We start from the raw sequence: 16,154 nt of genomic DNA, 5'->3' as shown, positions 1-16,154 counted from the left end.
GTGGTTTGGGCGTGGAATGCACTGCCTGAGTCAGTGGTGGAGGCAGATACACCAGTGAAGTTTAAGAGACTACTAGACAGGTATATGGAGGAATTTAAGGTGGGGGGTTATATGGGAGGCAAGGTTTGAGGGTCGGCACAACATTGTGGGCTGAAGGGCCTGTAATGTGCTGTACTATTCTATGTTCTATGTTAAAAAATAGTCTGAACAGAGTAGGAGCCAGAACGCAGCCCTGTTTTACGCCGTTGTTGATGGGAAGTGGGTCTGATAACTCACCACACATGTTGATGTGGCCTACCATGCCTTCATGGAATTGATGGATGATGTTGGTTAGGCATGGGGGGCAACCGAATTTTGGTAGGAGCTTCCACAGGCCATCTCTACCAACAGTGTCAAAAGTTTGTATGTAGCTTCAAAAGAAAGCATTGTCTATACTTTGTAAATATGGAATTGCCCTTTGTGTTTAGCAAATAAATATTGAGCCCCACATTGGGCCAGCAGACCTTTCCACCGAAAGTGCCTCAGTATGATGCCTGCTGTACCTTGTTTTGTCAAATAAAGAAGCTGCTTTGAATCTACCAGTAACTCCCTCCGGTGATTTCATTCACGCAACAACACTCAGCAAGAAACGTCGACTGCTTATTCATTTCTTTAGGTATTGCCTGACCTGCTGAGATCCTCCGGCATTTTGTGTGTGTTGCTTTAGAGTGTTTACAGTTGGTATATTGAAACGGTTATATGGTTAATTTCCTGCTCCAGACATTCTTGAAATACACAACTTAGCAAACTGAATGAATTTCCAATGATTACAGTTGTCTTGTTATTTCATAGGAATATGAATGACTTCTCTGAAAATACAATGAAGTGTATGCTAAGTTTTGAAAACTGAATATGGAGGGAAGTTAACTATTTATGCTCGGATTATTGCTTATAAAGGGTAACTAAAGACTGACCAGTCAAGGTACAGATTCCTTATGGTGGAGAATATGTAGATATAGTTGTATGCCTCCCTTAGGAGTGTAGTATTATATTTTAAATGCAAACAGTCTGGTTGATCCCTCACCCAAAAGCTGGAGGAAAGGATAAAATTAATGACCAGGATACTGAATTTTCAGTGGAAGCCTTAGTTTTTTAGTAGTTCAGCAAGATTACTTTTGTGTTCGTGAATAGACTTCATACTGAAAACACAAATAAGTTGTTAAACAATTCACATTTGTCCACGTGTCTTACAAACACCCATTGCGCAAGAGAGAAAAAAAACAAATCATGTAAACAATAAAAGTAAGCAAATAAATGCTTCAGAGCTGAAGCTTTACAAAAGACACGAGCCAGGCATCACTACAGCAACAGCCTTGGTTCATCGCAAAGCCAAGTAAATATTGTGAGACCACAAACGCGTAGCCAGGTGTCACTGCAGCCGGCACTGCATTTTAGCGTAGGGCTGAGTAAATGTTGCGGATCAGTGAGCAGAACCAGCTTCGTCTTGCCTCTGGTCTTTTCAATCTGGCCCGGTGCTTAAATCATCCAAACATCGGATCATTCCTCGCTCTTGGACTGCTCTGGAGCGTGGGCCCCGTGACCACAATTCAGCCCATACCTGGCCTTTCCAATTCTGCCCAGCACCTAAATTGATCAGACATCGGGACTTGCCTCGCTCTCAGGGACTATCTGCATTGAGCTATTGCCAGGCAAAGTCAGAGACCTTCTTCCACAGTAGCTGCCTGAACCACTACTTCACCAACATTCCCTCAAATCATAAAGCACAGGTCAGGAATACATTTGGTATTTGCCTGGTTGCATGCAGCTGCAGTAACAATCAAGAACCAATTTCCTTGATTGACATTTTATTCACAGGCCTGAAGATCCTGCATGGTATCGCGGCTAACATTCACCCTGTCTTCAATTCACATTGCAAAAAATGAATCGCTCTTTCTCATCATCCCTGAAACATACATCACTACGAAGGACAAGGTATATGGGAATACCATTACCCTCAAATTCCCTTCTAAATTTCACTTCATCTTGTCATCAACACTATTGCAATTCATTGTTCAAGATCCTGATACTCTGCTTAACTATATTTTTGCAGGAGCACCTTAGACTGGAGCAGGTTAATGACCAGAGCTCACTGCCAGTTTGTTGATAGAAACCAGAAATGTTCAATAAATACTGACTTTAGCAATGTTGCCTACATTACTGAGGATCGAGTAAAGGTCAATCTTGGTGATAAAAAGGTAGTGGAAGGGTTAGAGAGTGCTGGAAAGGTAGCATTGGATGTCATTAACACTCAAGTGGAAATTGATCCTAATTTTTGCAGATTGGTAGTTTTATAAAGGAAGAGGTGTTGAGAAAAAGTATTTTTAGTGATAGCAAGATCATTGAAAATACACAGCAGGTCAGACACAATGCTGGAAAGAGGGAGAAAGTTAATGTTTCAGATCAAAGACTTGGATCAGGACAAAGTCAAGTCGTAAATCAAGCATGTTTTATATGATGGAAAAAGGAGATGAGCTGAAGGAACCAAAGGATTGTTGATGATAAAGTGGATTCCAGAAATGATTGAATGACTAAAGGAGAGGGTGGTGCTGTTAGGATAGGATAACAAAGGGATGACAGTAATAAATGAAATGAGAGAGTTGTAACAGCAAAGAAAATGAATGAAAATGGAGAAAAAGGGAAAATAAAACAATAGTGGAACTGTGAGGTACAAACTGGAAAAGCAAAACCTGCAGATGCTCTGCAGTTGAATAAATACTACAACATGTAAAATACAAAATACTGGAACTTTTCAAAGCCTAATTTGTTTTGCAAAATTTCATTCTATTATTTATATTACAATGATCTTGTGATTTTTAGAAACTGCAAGAGCTACCTCTACGCATGGTTTAATCTAAAACAGAGATTTCACAAGACTTAGGTTTGACAGTCTTCTCAGCCTTATGCTAACTAAAATTGATTCTTTGATATCAGGGTTTTCACTTATTGCAGGGACAGATGAATGAGACTTGTACTGACTTTGAGAATGTGTTTGGACCCGTCTCAGTATGGAGTCCTGCCTCAGATTATCTGGAGCGAGGCCCTGCCAGGTCTTGGAAGTCTATTGCACTGCCCTGTGTGAAGTCAATTGATAATACAAGGGGAAAACAAGCATCTTCTGGCAGTGATGCCTTTATGATGTTTCGTTAAAATTTCTTGTTATTTCTAATTAATTATCACATACTCACCTATATCTGGGAAATATTATATGCTTAGTGGTAGTTGTGAAAATGCTAGAAAAAGCGGGGATTGATGTGAAAAGCAAATGCCTTTAATTTTGGGTGAGATATGGCCAGAAGTGAATATCACTTTGTCAAATGCACTCCATTCTAGTTTTTTGGAAAACGCATTATTTCTTTCTCCTAGATATAGTAGTAAAACATATTGCGTTGATGGTATTGACGAGTCTATGAATTCCACTCATACATTCAGAAAGTCAAAAGGACCTAAAATTAGTCACATTGATTATTATTCACAGGGAGGGAAGATTATCTAAAAGAAACAAAATGCATTTTCTGATCAATAGGACCAATGAACTTGCTAACTGATGTTCAAAGTAATCACAAAGGAATGTGATATATTTATATTAGCATACTTATTTGAACATTGCTGATATCAAATTTAACAGAATGTTTTGTACTGTTATTTAGGGACATAATAGAGTTATCTGATATTGTGTGCTTGCTCAAGCACCATAGAGGAGAAAAGAAACTAATTAAAGGAGGGGCAGAGGATAACAATTCATTGCACTGTCTGTAAAATTTTTATTGTCCTTTTGCATGTACTTGAATTGCAAGTGGACAAATGAAACAACAAATTTATTTCCACATGTACCCGGCGAAGTTCATTTGAGATTAGCTAGATACTGGGCAAAGGTACATTGAGTGGAAAGCACAAAGATTTCAAGAAGATGGAATTGATTACATCGATATTCACAGTTTCACAGCAACTTTGTGCTCAAGATGTGATCTGGCCTAGTTATGAGAAAAGAGAAACAGTGATCTAGATGAAAGTTAAAAGGATGGTGTGGGGGGAAGATTTTGCAGGGGAAGGAGATGTGGGCAATTCTGGAAAGATGAAAAACTTTTCAAACCAGTGGAAAATTAATAACGTTAACTGTTTACAAATTAAATACAAGCTAGTAGACATGAACATAATCCCCAATATTAAACCCTTTATGTTACCGTTGAATTTAAAGAGTGTAACGGCACAGAAGTTGGCTTCCCTCAGTCTATTCTATATAGTCAGGAAATCAACTTTGTAACTCTGCTGCTGCTGTCTTGACTCTTTAGAATTCTGTTCACCCATCAGCACTCTAGCTCACCTGCACTGCCTTCTAGTTATACAATGCTGCAATTTAGAAGCTGTTATCCTTGCCACAGCCAAACCTTTACACCTGCCCCCTCTATTTCGTTCCTGCTCTGCAATCAAAGTAACCAGCATACCTCTGACTCTTGACTCTAAGCTTTTGCCTAGTTGTTCCACTTTTGACAGTCATGTCCTCAGCTGCCAAAGCATAAACTCTGGAATTCCACCCCTCAACCTTTTTACCTCTCTATGTTCTTTTAAATCTTGCAGCTTTGGAGTTTTAGCTAACGGGGGAATCAATATGACCTAGTGCGTGATTCACAAAAAGCTAGGATGCATCAAGTACTTACGAATGTTATTGTTTGCTGTAAGAGGGATTAAATATAAGTATGGTAAATTACACCAGTTGTATACGGAAGACTAATCTAGATGTGTGCAGTATTGGTCTCCAGTCTAAGTAAGAATGTAAGTTGAAGCTGGAAACAGTTAAGAGAAGGTTTCCTCGACTGACACGTGGATTGGGTGGGTTGTCTGATGAAGAAAGGTTGGACAGGCTAGGTTCATACCTATTGGTAGAAGAGAGAAAGGTGATTGGATTGAAAAATATAAGATCCAGAGATGTCTAGTAGGAAAGTTCCTCAAACTGGTGAGTGGGACTTCAGGCTTCCTGACAGTGGCAAGGAGAAAATGGCATGACCTGGATGATGGGCTTCTTGAAGATAGATGCTGCTTTCCTGAAGCAGCGCTTCTGGTGGATTCAGTGGTGCAGGAAGCTGTGCTCTTGATGGACTGTGCTGTGTCCATTGGCTTCTGCCACCTCTTGCATTCCTGTTTACCTCACCAGGCCATGATACACTTAGTCAGGAGACTTTCAACAGTGCACCTGTAGAAGTTTGTTGATATATTTGATGACGAGACAAATGTCCTTAAGCTGAGAAATAGAAGTGTTGGCACAACATCTTCATGATTTCATCTCTGTGCTGGTCTGAAGACAGGCCATCCAAGATGTTAGTGCCCAAGAATTTGAAGCTGCTTATTCTCTCCACCCCTGATTCACCAATGAGAACTGGCACATGATCGGCCAACAAATAAGCAAGCAATCTGGTTTTGCTTGATAAATACAAGGTGCTCAGTGAACAGGGCAGATGACCTCATTTGTTCATTTTCTGACACCATCACCACCACACCATCACACCATAGCCTCCTTGCCAATAAACTAATAAATGATGATGTAAGTTTGATCAAAAAGTTAACCAGTTTGTGAAGACAAATTAGTCATCCCTAAGCTGTTCACATGCATGCAAATAGGCTCAGAGCTGGATCAGAGGGAATAGGGGAAATGTGGAAAATGGTCAGAAGGTATGTGAGGACAGTTGGATTGTTGCCTCCTGCTCCTGAATGCTCAAAGTCCTAAAACTGTTTTGTATTTTGGACCAGTTTTCAGTAACTTCTAGCAGACCTTTATGAGATAATGACTAGGCAGCTGAAGATGAGCATTTTTAATTGGATATAGAACAAGTACACACTCCCTGCAGCAAATTAGGCCTGTTTATTTAGCTGGCCTGTAAATATTGTTATATTAGCTTTAGGCTCATAATTATAAAGCATTCTTTAGCTTTTTTGTCCTCTTAGGCAATTCAATCATTTTGTTTTTTTGTCACCATTATTCATTGATATTTCTTAAAAGTTTTTTTCAGCTTTTTAATGCTCTGCTCAGAAATAGCCACTATTTTTACTGACTTATTAGTTATTGCCTGGTGTGTAAAAGCTTAAATTGATGCTTGATTTTTTTTGGAGAATATAAGGGACAACATTTCACAAAATTTCCACAAGCAGTGTGGAGCTATACTAGGCGTCAGTACCTGCCGTAAAGTTGGACTATCCGCAATCATTCATTCAAAATAAATGCTAAATGATTGGCAATGTGCAGAAGCATTCTTCATCACTGGTCAAGAAGAGATTTCTAGAAAAAATAACTAAATCAGAATAACAATTCATATAATATAAATAATTCTCATAACAAAAATTGTAAGATTTTGAAAATCAGAGTTTATGTGAAACAAGTTGCAGATTGTTCATTTCACATTGCTGCCACCGACAGTTTTCACTTCTAAGTACTTATTAAATCCTTGATGTGCTTAATTTACTTGATGAGTTTTGTCCTTCATTTTTATTTGTACAACAATATGATGTCCTGATGACTGAACTGAATCAGCCAATGCTAGTTAAAAATTAAACATCTTGAAAGAAATGCAATTGTTCACCTTATTCCAGAGATCTGCTTTCTGACAGGTAACAGACAAAGGATTTATTGTGAAAATAAATTTTCATACATTATTATTGCACATTGGTAATTTATTATTGTGCATATTATTATTCTTACTTTATTATTAGTTAATTCTGCACACTGCTAAGTATGTTTTCAAATGTTGCTGCTATAACAAAATAATTTCCCACTCAGGATCAATAAATCACTATTATTATTATTATTATTATTATTATTATTCAAATGAGAATCAAGTGTGAAAGTGGAAAAGTGTGTATGGAACTGGGGAAGGGAGCGGAGGTACTTAATGAATACTTTGCTTCAGTATTCATTACATAAAAGGATCTTGGTGATTGTAGGGATGACTTACAGCTGACTGAAAAGCTTGAGCATATTGACATTAAGAAATAGGATGTGTTGGAGCTTTTGGAAAGCATCAAGTTGGATAAGTCACTGGGACCGGACGAGATATACCCCAAGCTACTGTGGGAGGCGAGGAAGGAGATTGCTGAGCCTCTGGCAATGGTCTTTGCATCATCAAAGGTTTCGGAGGATTGGAGGGTTGCAGATGTTGTTCCCTTATAAAGAAAGGGAACAGAGATAGCCCAGGAAATTATAGGCCAGTGAGTCTTACTCCAGTGGTTGATAAGTTGATGGAGAAGATCCTGAGAGGCAGGATTTATGAACATTTGGAGAGGCATAATTTGATTAGGAATAGTTAGCATGGCTTTGTGAAAGGCAGGTCATGCCTTACGAGACTGATTAACTTTTTTGAGGATGTGACTAAACACATTGATGAAGGTAGAGCAGTAGATGTGGTGTATATGATTTCTGTAAGGCATTTGAAAAGGTACCCCATGCAAGGCTTATTGAGAAAGTAAGGAGGCATGGGATCCAAGAGGACCTTGCTTTGTTGATCCAGAACTGGCTTGCCCACAGAAGGCAAAGAGTGGTTGTAGATGAGTCATATTCTGCATGGAGGTTAGTGACCAGTGATGTGCCTCAGGGATCTGTTCTGTGACCGCTTCTCTTTGTGATTTTTATAAATGATCTGGATGAGAAAGTGAAGGGATGGGTTAGTAAATGTGCTAATGACACAAAGGTTGGGGGTGTTGTGGATAGTGTGGAGGGCTGTCAGAGGTTACAGCGGGACATCGATAGGATGCAAAACTGGGCTAAGAAGTGGCAGATGGAGTTCACCCAGATAAGTGTGAGGTGGTTCATTTTGGTAGGTGAAATATGATGGCAGAATGTAGTATTAATGGTAAGATTCTTGGCAGTGTGGAGGATCAATTATATTTGTGATCAAATAGCCAATTAAAATAATCTCTTCTACCTACACAATGACCATATCCTTCTATATTCTTCACATTCATGTCTATCGAAACATCTAACAGTCTGTAATGTTTCTGCCTCCACCACCCCAGACAGAGCAGTGCAAGCACTCACCATTCTCTGAGTAAAAAAAAATTGCCCCTCATATCGCCCTTGAAATTACCCTCTCTCACCCCAAATGCATGCCCTCTGGTATCAGTTATTTAAACCCTTGGAAAATGATATTGTCTGTCTACTCTATCTATGCCTGTCATAATCTATAAACCTCTATCAGATCTCCACCACTCCAGAGGAGAGAACCCAACCTCTCATTATAGCACATGCCTTCTAATCTAGGCAATGTCCTAGTAAACCTCTTCTGCATCCTCTCCAAAAACTTGACATCCTTCTTATAATGGGGAAACAAGAATTGCATGCAATTCTCCAGATGCAGCCTAACTAGAGTTTTATAAAGCTGCACGTAACCTCCTGACTTCTGAACTTAATGCCTTGACAAATAAAGGCAAGCATGCCATATCATAAACACAAGCGATGCTGGAAACTCAGAGCTACACACAAAACGCTGAAGGAGCTCAGCAGGTGATGCAGCATCTATGGAAATGAATAAACAGTTGACTTTTCAGGCTGAGACCTTTCTTTGGGACTGGAACTGAAGGAGGAGGATGCCAGAATAAAAAGGTGGGGGGAGGGGAGGATAGTTAGAAGGTGATAGATGAGGCAAGGTGGGTGGGAAAGGTAAAGGGCTGGAGAAGGAATCTGAGAGGAAAGGGGAGTGAACCATGGGAGAAAGGGAAGAGGGAGGTGATAGGCCGATGAGGAGAAAAGGTAAGAAGCCAGAGTGGGGAATAGAAGAAGACGGAAGGGAAAAAATTACCAGAAGAAGAAAGCAAGGTTGGAGGCTACCCTGATGGAATATGAAGTGTTGTTCCTCCACCCCAACAGTGGCCTCATAATGGCAAAGGAGGAGACCATGACTGACGTGTAGGAGCAGGAAAGGGGATAGGAATTAAAATGGTTGACCACTGGGAAATTCCGCTTTTGGCAGATGAAGTGGAGGTGCTTGACAAAGTAGTCCTTCAATGTATGCCATGTCTCACCAGTGTAGGAGAGGCCACATCAGGAGCACTGTATACACTAGCTCAGTCATTCTCAACATGGGCCATGCCAGATTTCATATGGGCTCAGCTATAAAACAAACTGGAGGCCACAGGAGTTTCTGAATGGGCTATGATAAATTTATTGTTTTAATGAAATATGAGTAAGGTATGTAAATAAAAAAATAAATGGTCCTGCCGAAGGAACAATCCCTGATACTTATCATATTTTGAAAGGAAGTTGGTGAGTACACGCTCTTTATTGCCAAATAGAATTTGCATACACAGTATAATAGCATTTAAAAAAATATTTATGACACGAATCTAAGAACTGCCTAAAAAGCTTGTTTTATTTTTACCTGTATATTCAATACAGATACTTCTTCATGTGAGATTATAGTTATAATTCTATGTCATTTGCTAATTTTCTATAGAGCCTACACACAATTGTATTGTTGTTACTGTTTATATACATTTATGTATAATGTGTATTGATGATGTGGAAAAACAACTCATTACACAACTACAAGTTAAGAAGTTTGCCTTGCAAATCGATGAAAGCACATTATGTGATAATGAAGCCCTTCTGATGACACATGTTACGTTTTTGTATGATGATTAGGCCAGTGAGGAAATGCTTTTTGCCCCAAAGCTTAAGACAGATACCAAAGGTGAAACTATTTTTAAAGAAGTCAAGGAGCTATTTCTTGGTGCTGGGAAATATAATGACTTCTGCATCGATGGTAAGATGATACAATGAACTCAATAGTTATTTTTAAAATTCTGTGCCTAACATTTTTTACATATGTTGTATCATAGACTGTCAGCATTTGGTTGCAAAAAAGAAATGGGGAGGACTGCATGACCTTGCTGCTGTAATAATGGCTGTCAACTTCATCAAATCAAATGCACTTCAAGATCATCTTTTTCGACAACTTTGTGAAGAAAACAAAGAAGACTTTGAACTGCTACACATGCATGCAGAGCTTTGACAGTTATCAAAATGTAATTGTCTTCATTGCTTAGTTGCACTTGGGATAGTATTGCAGCACTTCTAAGTGATAAGCAGCTTGGAGAACAAATTGTTGCTGCTAAGTCTGACATATTTTACCTGTCAGGTGTATTTGAAAAACTGAATTTATTAAACAAACAGTTACAAGGAAGAAACTACAATCTCATATCATGCAAACAGGCTGTTGCCGCTTTCCTTGGAAAACTCAATCTTTTCAGCAGCAATATTGGATTTCACAAGTTTATGCAATTTCCTTCACTGGCCACTCTTAAAGTAAAATTATACAATGATGATCTGGTCATTTGAAACAACTGCACACTGATATGGAATTTCCATTCAGAGACCTGCTGGAGAAGCATATTCTAGTTCGGGTGGTGAATCCATTTTGGGTCAATGTGAATGGTGTTGCCGCCACATTGCAAGAATGGCTTATTGAGCTGCAGAGTATATAACAGCTCAAGCAAAATTCAAACACAGCAAGCAAAATTTCTAGATAATTAGAGATGTTCAAAATAAGTTTCCACAGCTCAGAGAGAGCAAAGTTGTTTTTAATTGGATTTTCCACCTCTTATCTAGTTGAATGTGGTTTTAGTCAAGCTCCACCTGCTATCAAAAGTTCATAACCAACTCGATGCTGTGAAAAGAGGCAATCTTTCTATGAGTTATGGGGAAAAGGTGGGTAGGTGGAGATGTGTCCATGGCCAGATCAGCCATGATCTTATTGAATGGCAGAGCAGGCTCGACGGGCCAGATGGCCTACTCCTGCTCCTATTTCTTATAATCTTATCTTCAATTAACTTATAACCAAGTTGCAACCAAATACTGTATTCAAACACTCACTAGTTTTTGTCAATCACAAGAATCTCATTAAGTTCCAAAGTAACAATATTTAGTGTTTTCTTGTTTGAAGAAAAATATACCTATTATTAATAAATTATCTTATTCAGAGCTTTGAAATAGTTTTCTTTTTCATACAGAATACACTGGGGACATTACATTTAACATATAATAAAACCTATAACCTGTTAAACATAAATATTGACTCTATATTAGAATAATTAGTACAGTTGACCAAAAATACTTTTGCAGCTAACGGAGCATTTGGAAGGTGAGGGCACAAAGGTAAATGAATGTCACAAGTGGGCTATGAGCAGAAAAGTGTTGAGAACCTCTGCAATAGACAACCCTAACAGATTCACAGGGGAAATGTTGCCTCACCTGGAAGGACTGTTTGGGGCTTTGAATGGAGTTAAGGGAGGAGGTAAGTGGACAGGTGTAGCATTTCTGTCGCTTTCTGCAGTAATATATGCCAAGGGAAGATTAGTAGAGCAAGAGAATTGTGGAGGGAGTGATCCCTGCAGAAAGCAGAGAGTGAGATCCTTCTTAATCATGCTACAAACCTGTGTAGCCGCTAGCAAGGAGCTATGAAAGTCCATCCCAACGTCCCTCTGCTCATCAGCACTGTTAAGGATCTTGCTTTTTATAGTGTGCTGTCTCTGCATTTGACCAACCAAAGTGCAACACTTCCATCTGCCATTTCTCCAGCCATGTCTGCAAATGATCTACATCCCACTGTATTGTTTGCTAGTCTTCTACACTATCCACAACACCACCAATCTTTATATCATCAGAAAGCTTAATAACCCATCCATCTACATTTTCATCCATGTCAATTATATATATCACAAACAACAGAGGTCCCAGTAAAGATCTTTGCAGAACACCACTAATGACAGATCTCCAGTGAGAATATCAACTAGTACTCTTCGTCTTCTATGGCAAGCCAGTTCTAAATCTAAATGGATAATTCAACATGGATTCCATGCATCTTAATCTTCTATATGAGCCTTCCATGAGGGACTTTGTCACAAACCTGACTAAACACATGTAGACAATATCCACAGCTCTCCCTTCATCAAACACCATCGTAACCTTCTCAGAAAACTCAGTCAAGTTAGTAAGTCATGACTTGCCTTGCACAAAGCCATGCTGGCTCTCCCTAATTGGGCTATGTTTTTCCAAATGTTCATAAATCTTATCCCTAAGAATTCTCTCCAGTAACTTCCCTACCACTGATGTGATACCCGCTGGTCTATAGTTTCCAGGATCATCCTTTGTTCCCTTCTTGAATAATGGAACAACATTAACCACTCACCAGCCCTTCAGAACTTTGCTTGTGGCTAGAACGGGCATGAAGATATAGGTCAAGACCTCAGCAATCTCTTCTTTTGCCTCCCTCAGTCACCTGGGGTATATGCCAGCAGGCTCCGGACGTTTATCCATCTTAATGCTCTTTAAGAGATCCAACACCACCTCCTCCTTTACCTCAAAATGCTCTAGCATATCAATATGTGCAGCCTTGTTCTCCCTGTCCGCTAAGTCCTTCTTGGTAAATTCTGAAGCAAAGTTCTCATTAAGGACCTCACCCACCTCCTCCGCATCCCAGCGAATGTCTCCCTCCTCTTTAACCTTGAGCGGTCCTACCCTCTCCCTAGTTATCCTCTTGCTCTTGATGTATGTATAGAATGCCTTGGGATTCTCTTTAATCCTACTTGCCAAGGACTTTTCATGGCCTCTCCTGGCTTCCTAATTCCCGACTTAAGTTCTTTCCTGGCTTCTTTATAGTTTCCTAAGTTTGATATATATTTTCATTTTTTTTCTTTCTTGACTAAATTCATCACCTCTCTCAACATCCAAGGACCTCTTCCCCCTTTTTACCTATGTTATTGATGCCAATGTGTGCCATGATGTCTGGGTGCTCACCGCCCTCACCCCTTGAGAGTAATCTGCAGCTGTTCTGGTATATCCTTGACCCTAGCACCTGAGAGGCCACACATCATCCTGGCACCTCTTTTGCAGCTACAGAACCTCCTGTGCGTCCCTTTAACTATTGAGTCTCCTTATCACTATCGCTGTACTTGACTCTACCCTTCCCTGCTGAGCCTCAGAGCTGGCCACAGTAGCACAAGCCTGGCTGCTGCTGTGCCCTGATAGGACATTCCCCCCACCACTGCAGTGTGCTGTTGGTAATGTGTTTTGCACCCTGGCCTTGGAGAAATGCTATTTTGTTTGGCTATGTTCATGTATAAATGATAATTAAACTTAAAAACTTGAACTTGGGCCATAAGGGCTTACATCCATACCATCTGAAGCCTACACTCTGGGTGTGACCATCTCAGTAAAAGTCTCATCTATGAGGTTTTCAGCCTCCCGGATGTCCTGAGGACATACAGCTCCAGCTTCAGTTCTTTGTCCTGGTCAGTCAGGAGCTGAAGTTGTGTGCACCTCCTGCAGGTGTAGTCGTTAGGGAGATTGCTAGGCACCCTGCAATCCCACATCTGACAGGAGGAGTGTTCCACTACCTTAACTACCATCTTACCTATACTTGTTACACCTTTGGCTCTAATTTCTTAACCTTAGGTTCTAAAAATAACCAAATGATTTCAGACATCTCAGAACCCTTAGCCCCCACCTGCTGAGACAAAGCCTTCTACTCTAACCCTGATCCACTCACACAATGGCCAGTCTGTTTACATCTCATTCTTTTTATTGGCCCTTGCTAAGTTACTAATAACTCACGTTGGCGCATGGCCAAGTGGTTAAGGCATCGGCCTAGTGATTTGAAGGTCGCTAGTTCGAGTCTCAGCTGAGGCAGCGTGTTGTGTCCTTGAGCAAGGCACTTAACCACACATTGCTCTGCGACAACATCGGTGCCAAGCTGTATCGGCCCTCGTGCTCTTCCCTTGGACAACATCGGTGGCATGGAGAGGGGAGACTTGCAGCATGGGCAACTGCCGGTCTTCCATACAACTTTGCCCAGGCCTGCACCCTGGAAACCTTCCAAGGCGCAAATCCATGGTCTCATGAGACTAACAGATGCTGAATAACCCAAGCAATCTCCTGTTCAGTAGACAAGTCTCAACAGGCCCCAGCCACTTTTTAAACCTGGGATGTAAAGCCTACAAGGAACTGTCTCCAACTCAGTCCAGAACCTTCCGCTTTGCAGACAAATCTTGACAATCACTGTTAACTGAGAGTAACTCTACAAGTTAATTTCACAATTCTTACATGGCACATGGAATTTTATTCTTATCTTTGTTCTGTGTTCGTGGAACTCCACTCATGGCCTCACTGTTGTGCAGTATATGAGTATGCTTGACGGTGAGAAATGAGGGGGAGTTTCAGTTGTTTTGCCTGCTGAAGCATGTTTTCATGAAGCCGAAAGTTTGCTAGATGATTTAACTGTTGGATTTGTCATTATCTTTTTGTTGGACTTTAGGCTTGGGTTTCCTTTTTCATATTTTATTGCAAATGCCAAGGGCTGCCTCTTTATTGAAATAGTCCAAATGGTCCAAATGGTTCCATTTATTATCAGAGAATGTATACAGTATACAACCTGAAATTCTTATTCCTCAGAGACATCCACGGAAATCAGAAAAACCCCAAAAGAATGAACAACAGAAAAACATTAGAACCCCAAAGTCCCCCTCCCCTCTCCCTGCAGAAGCAGCAGCAAAGCATTCAACCTCCTCCCTCCCCCACCTATTTCAGCAGAAAGCATCAGCACCCACCACCCACCAAACAACAGCGAAGCACCCAAACAGAGACCATGCTCTGCGGTCAACAAAAATTATTTTTTACCCAACAGTTCAACATGCCACAGGCTCCCTCTCTCACTAACAGGGACAGAGAGACGTCACTCACTTTCACAACAGAAGGGGAGACAGTTACAATATTACAGTCTGCTGCATCACTTTCTGTTCTGAGATTCTCTGACTTGAGAATCGGCAGCAAACTTTCTCCACCATCGGGAGAGAGAGAAGAAGAGCAATTCGCTGGACTACAGAGACCTTGGTCCACACGTCTGCTGTGGTGAAGTCTTGATGTTCCTTCTCCCATAACTGGTCTGGAAACGGTCAGCCATGGGGCCACACAGGGCAGCGCCCTGGCATCTCCTATGCTGTGCCTGGAGAATGTCCGAAAATGGCCGGTCATCCAGTGAGCTCTAAGAATGACAAAAACTCTAGTTTGAGTGCTGTTGCAGATCAGGGACCTCCGATAGAACCCCAGCCACCTTGAAAAGAAAAAAAAAGAGATAGTTAAGAGAGGAATTTAAGCTGTTCCCACAGATGAGCTCGATGAGGCAGCCATTTGGCACCATCTTAGCTCCGTAGATGAAACAAATGGGGAAGGTTGAATTGCTGCAAGGTTACCATCTGGGGAACACTGTGAGAACTTGAAACACTTTAGCATAAATCTGATTGCAGAAATCCAGCTACACTGATGGAATTAAGTTCTGACAACTGATCTGGTGTTTCTTATATTGCAACACGTATGTGATATAATGTATGAGAATAATGGACTTTCCCAATACATTACAGGCACATTTCTCCCCACCGTCTACAGGGGGTACGACCTCAAGAAGTCATTATCTTTAGCACCATCTGGGCCATGCTGTCTTTTTGATACTGTAGGGTAATGTAACTTGTGGAAACGTTTAGAGTTTACAGGCACCGACGTTGGGTTGGGGTTCACTATAAGAGGCTGGTCTGACGTGATGAGATAATAATGTAATGACATTACATTAATGTGTAATGTAATGTCTAATTATGTAATGTGCATTGTGTTCATTTTTTTGGTATTCAATATGTCAGTTGCTATGCTTTTTCTTAAACATAAAACGCCTCTGCCTCGACCAATTCCTCTGGCAGCTTGATCCATATACTCATCATCCTCTGTGTGAAAATGTTGCCCCTCAGGTCCCTTTTAAATCTTTCTCCACTCATCCTAAATATATTACCCCACTCACCCTATTTTGGACTCCCCTACCTAGCAGAAAAGACTGTTACCATCCACCTTATCTATGCTTTTGATATTTTAAACATTCTTATAAGGTTGCGTCTCATTCTCCTATGTTCCAAGGAATAAAAACTTAACCTGGTCAACCTCTTTCTGTAACTCTGATCTGCTCATCCCTCACACCTATCGCTCCTTTACCCCGGCACTTACTGCTGCCCTTTAGTTCTGGCAACATCCTCAATTTTTTCCTGGATCCTTTCCGGTTTAGCGATACCTTTCCTGTAACAGGGTGACCATAAACTGT

The 16,154-nt window shown here is 40.6% G+C and overlaps 1 protein-coding gene across 3 annotated transcripts in view; it reads left to right on the top strand.

Moving 5' to 3' along the window:
- The window catches only part of LOC134349475 (alpha-(1,3)-fucosyltransferase 4-like), a 53,705-nt gene extending 42,712 nt beyond the window's left edge, over positions 1–10,993 (top strand). For all 3 annotated transcript variants that reach the window (XR_010018681.1, XR_010018682.1, XR_010018680.1), the window contains one exon: positions 9,859–10,993. The gene's annotated coding sequence lies outside the window, so the exon portion shown is untranslated. The remainder of the gene's footprint in view (positions 1–9,858) is intronic.
- The last annotated feature ends 5,161 nt before the right edge of the window (positions 10,994–16,154 follow it).

The sequence above is a fragment of the Mobula hypostoma genome, chromosome 7 (genome assembly GCF_963921235.1).
Source record: "Mobula hypostoma chromosome 7, sMobHyp1.1, whole genome shotgun sequence".
NCBI lineage: Eukaryota > Metazoa > Chordata > Chondrichthyes > Myliobatiformes > Myliobatidae > Mobula > Mobula hypostoma.
The sequence above is the reverse complement of the archived record's forward strand: the minus strand, read 5'-3'. Positions and strand labels throughout refer to the sequence as shown.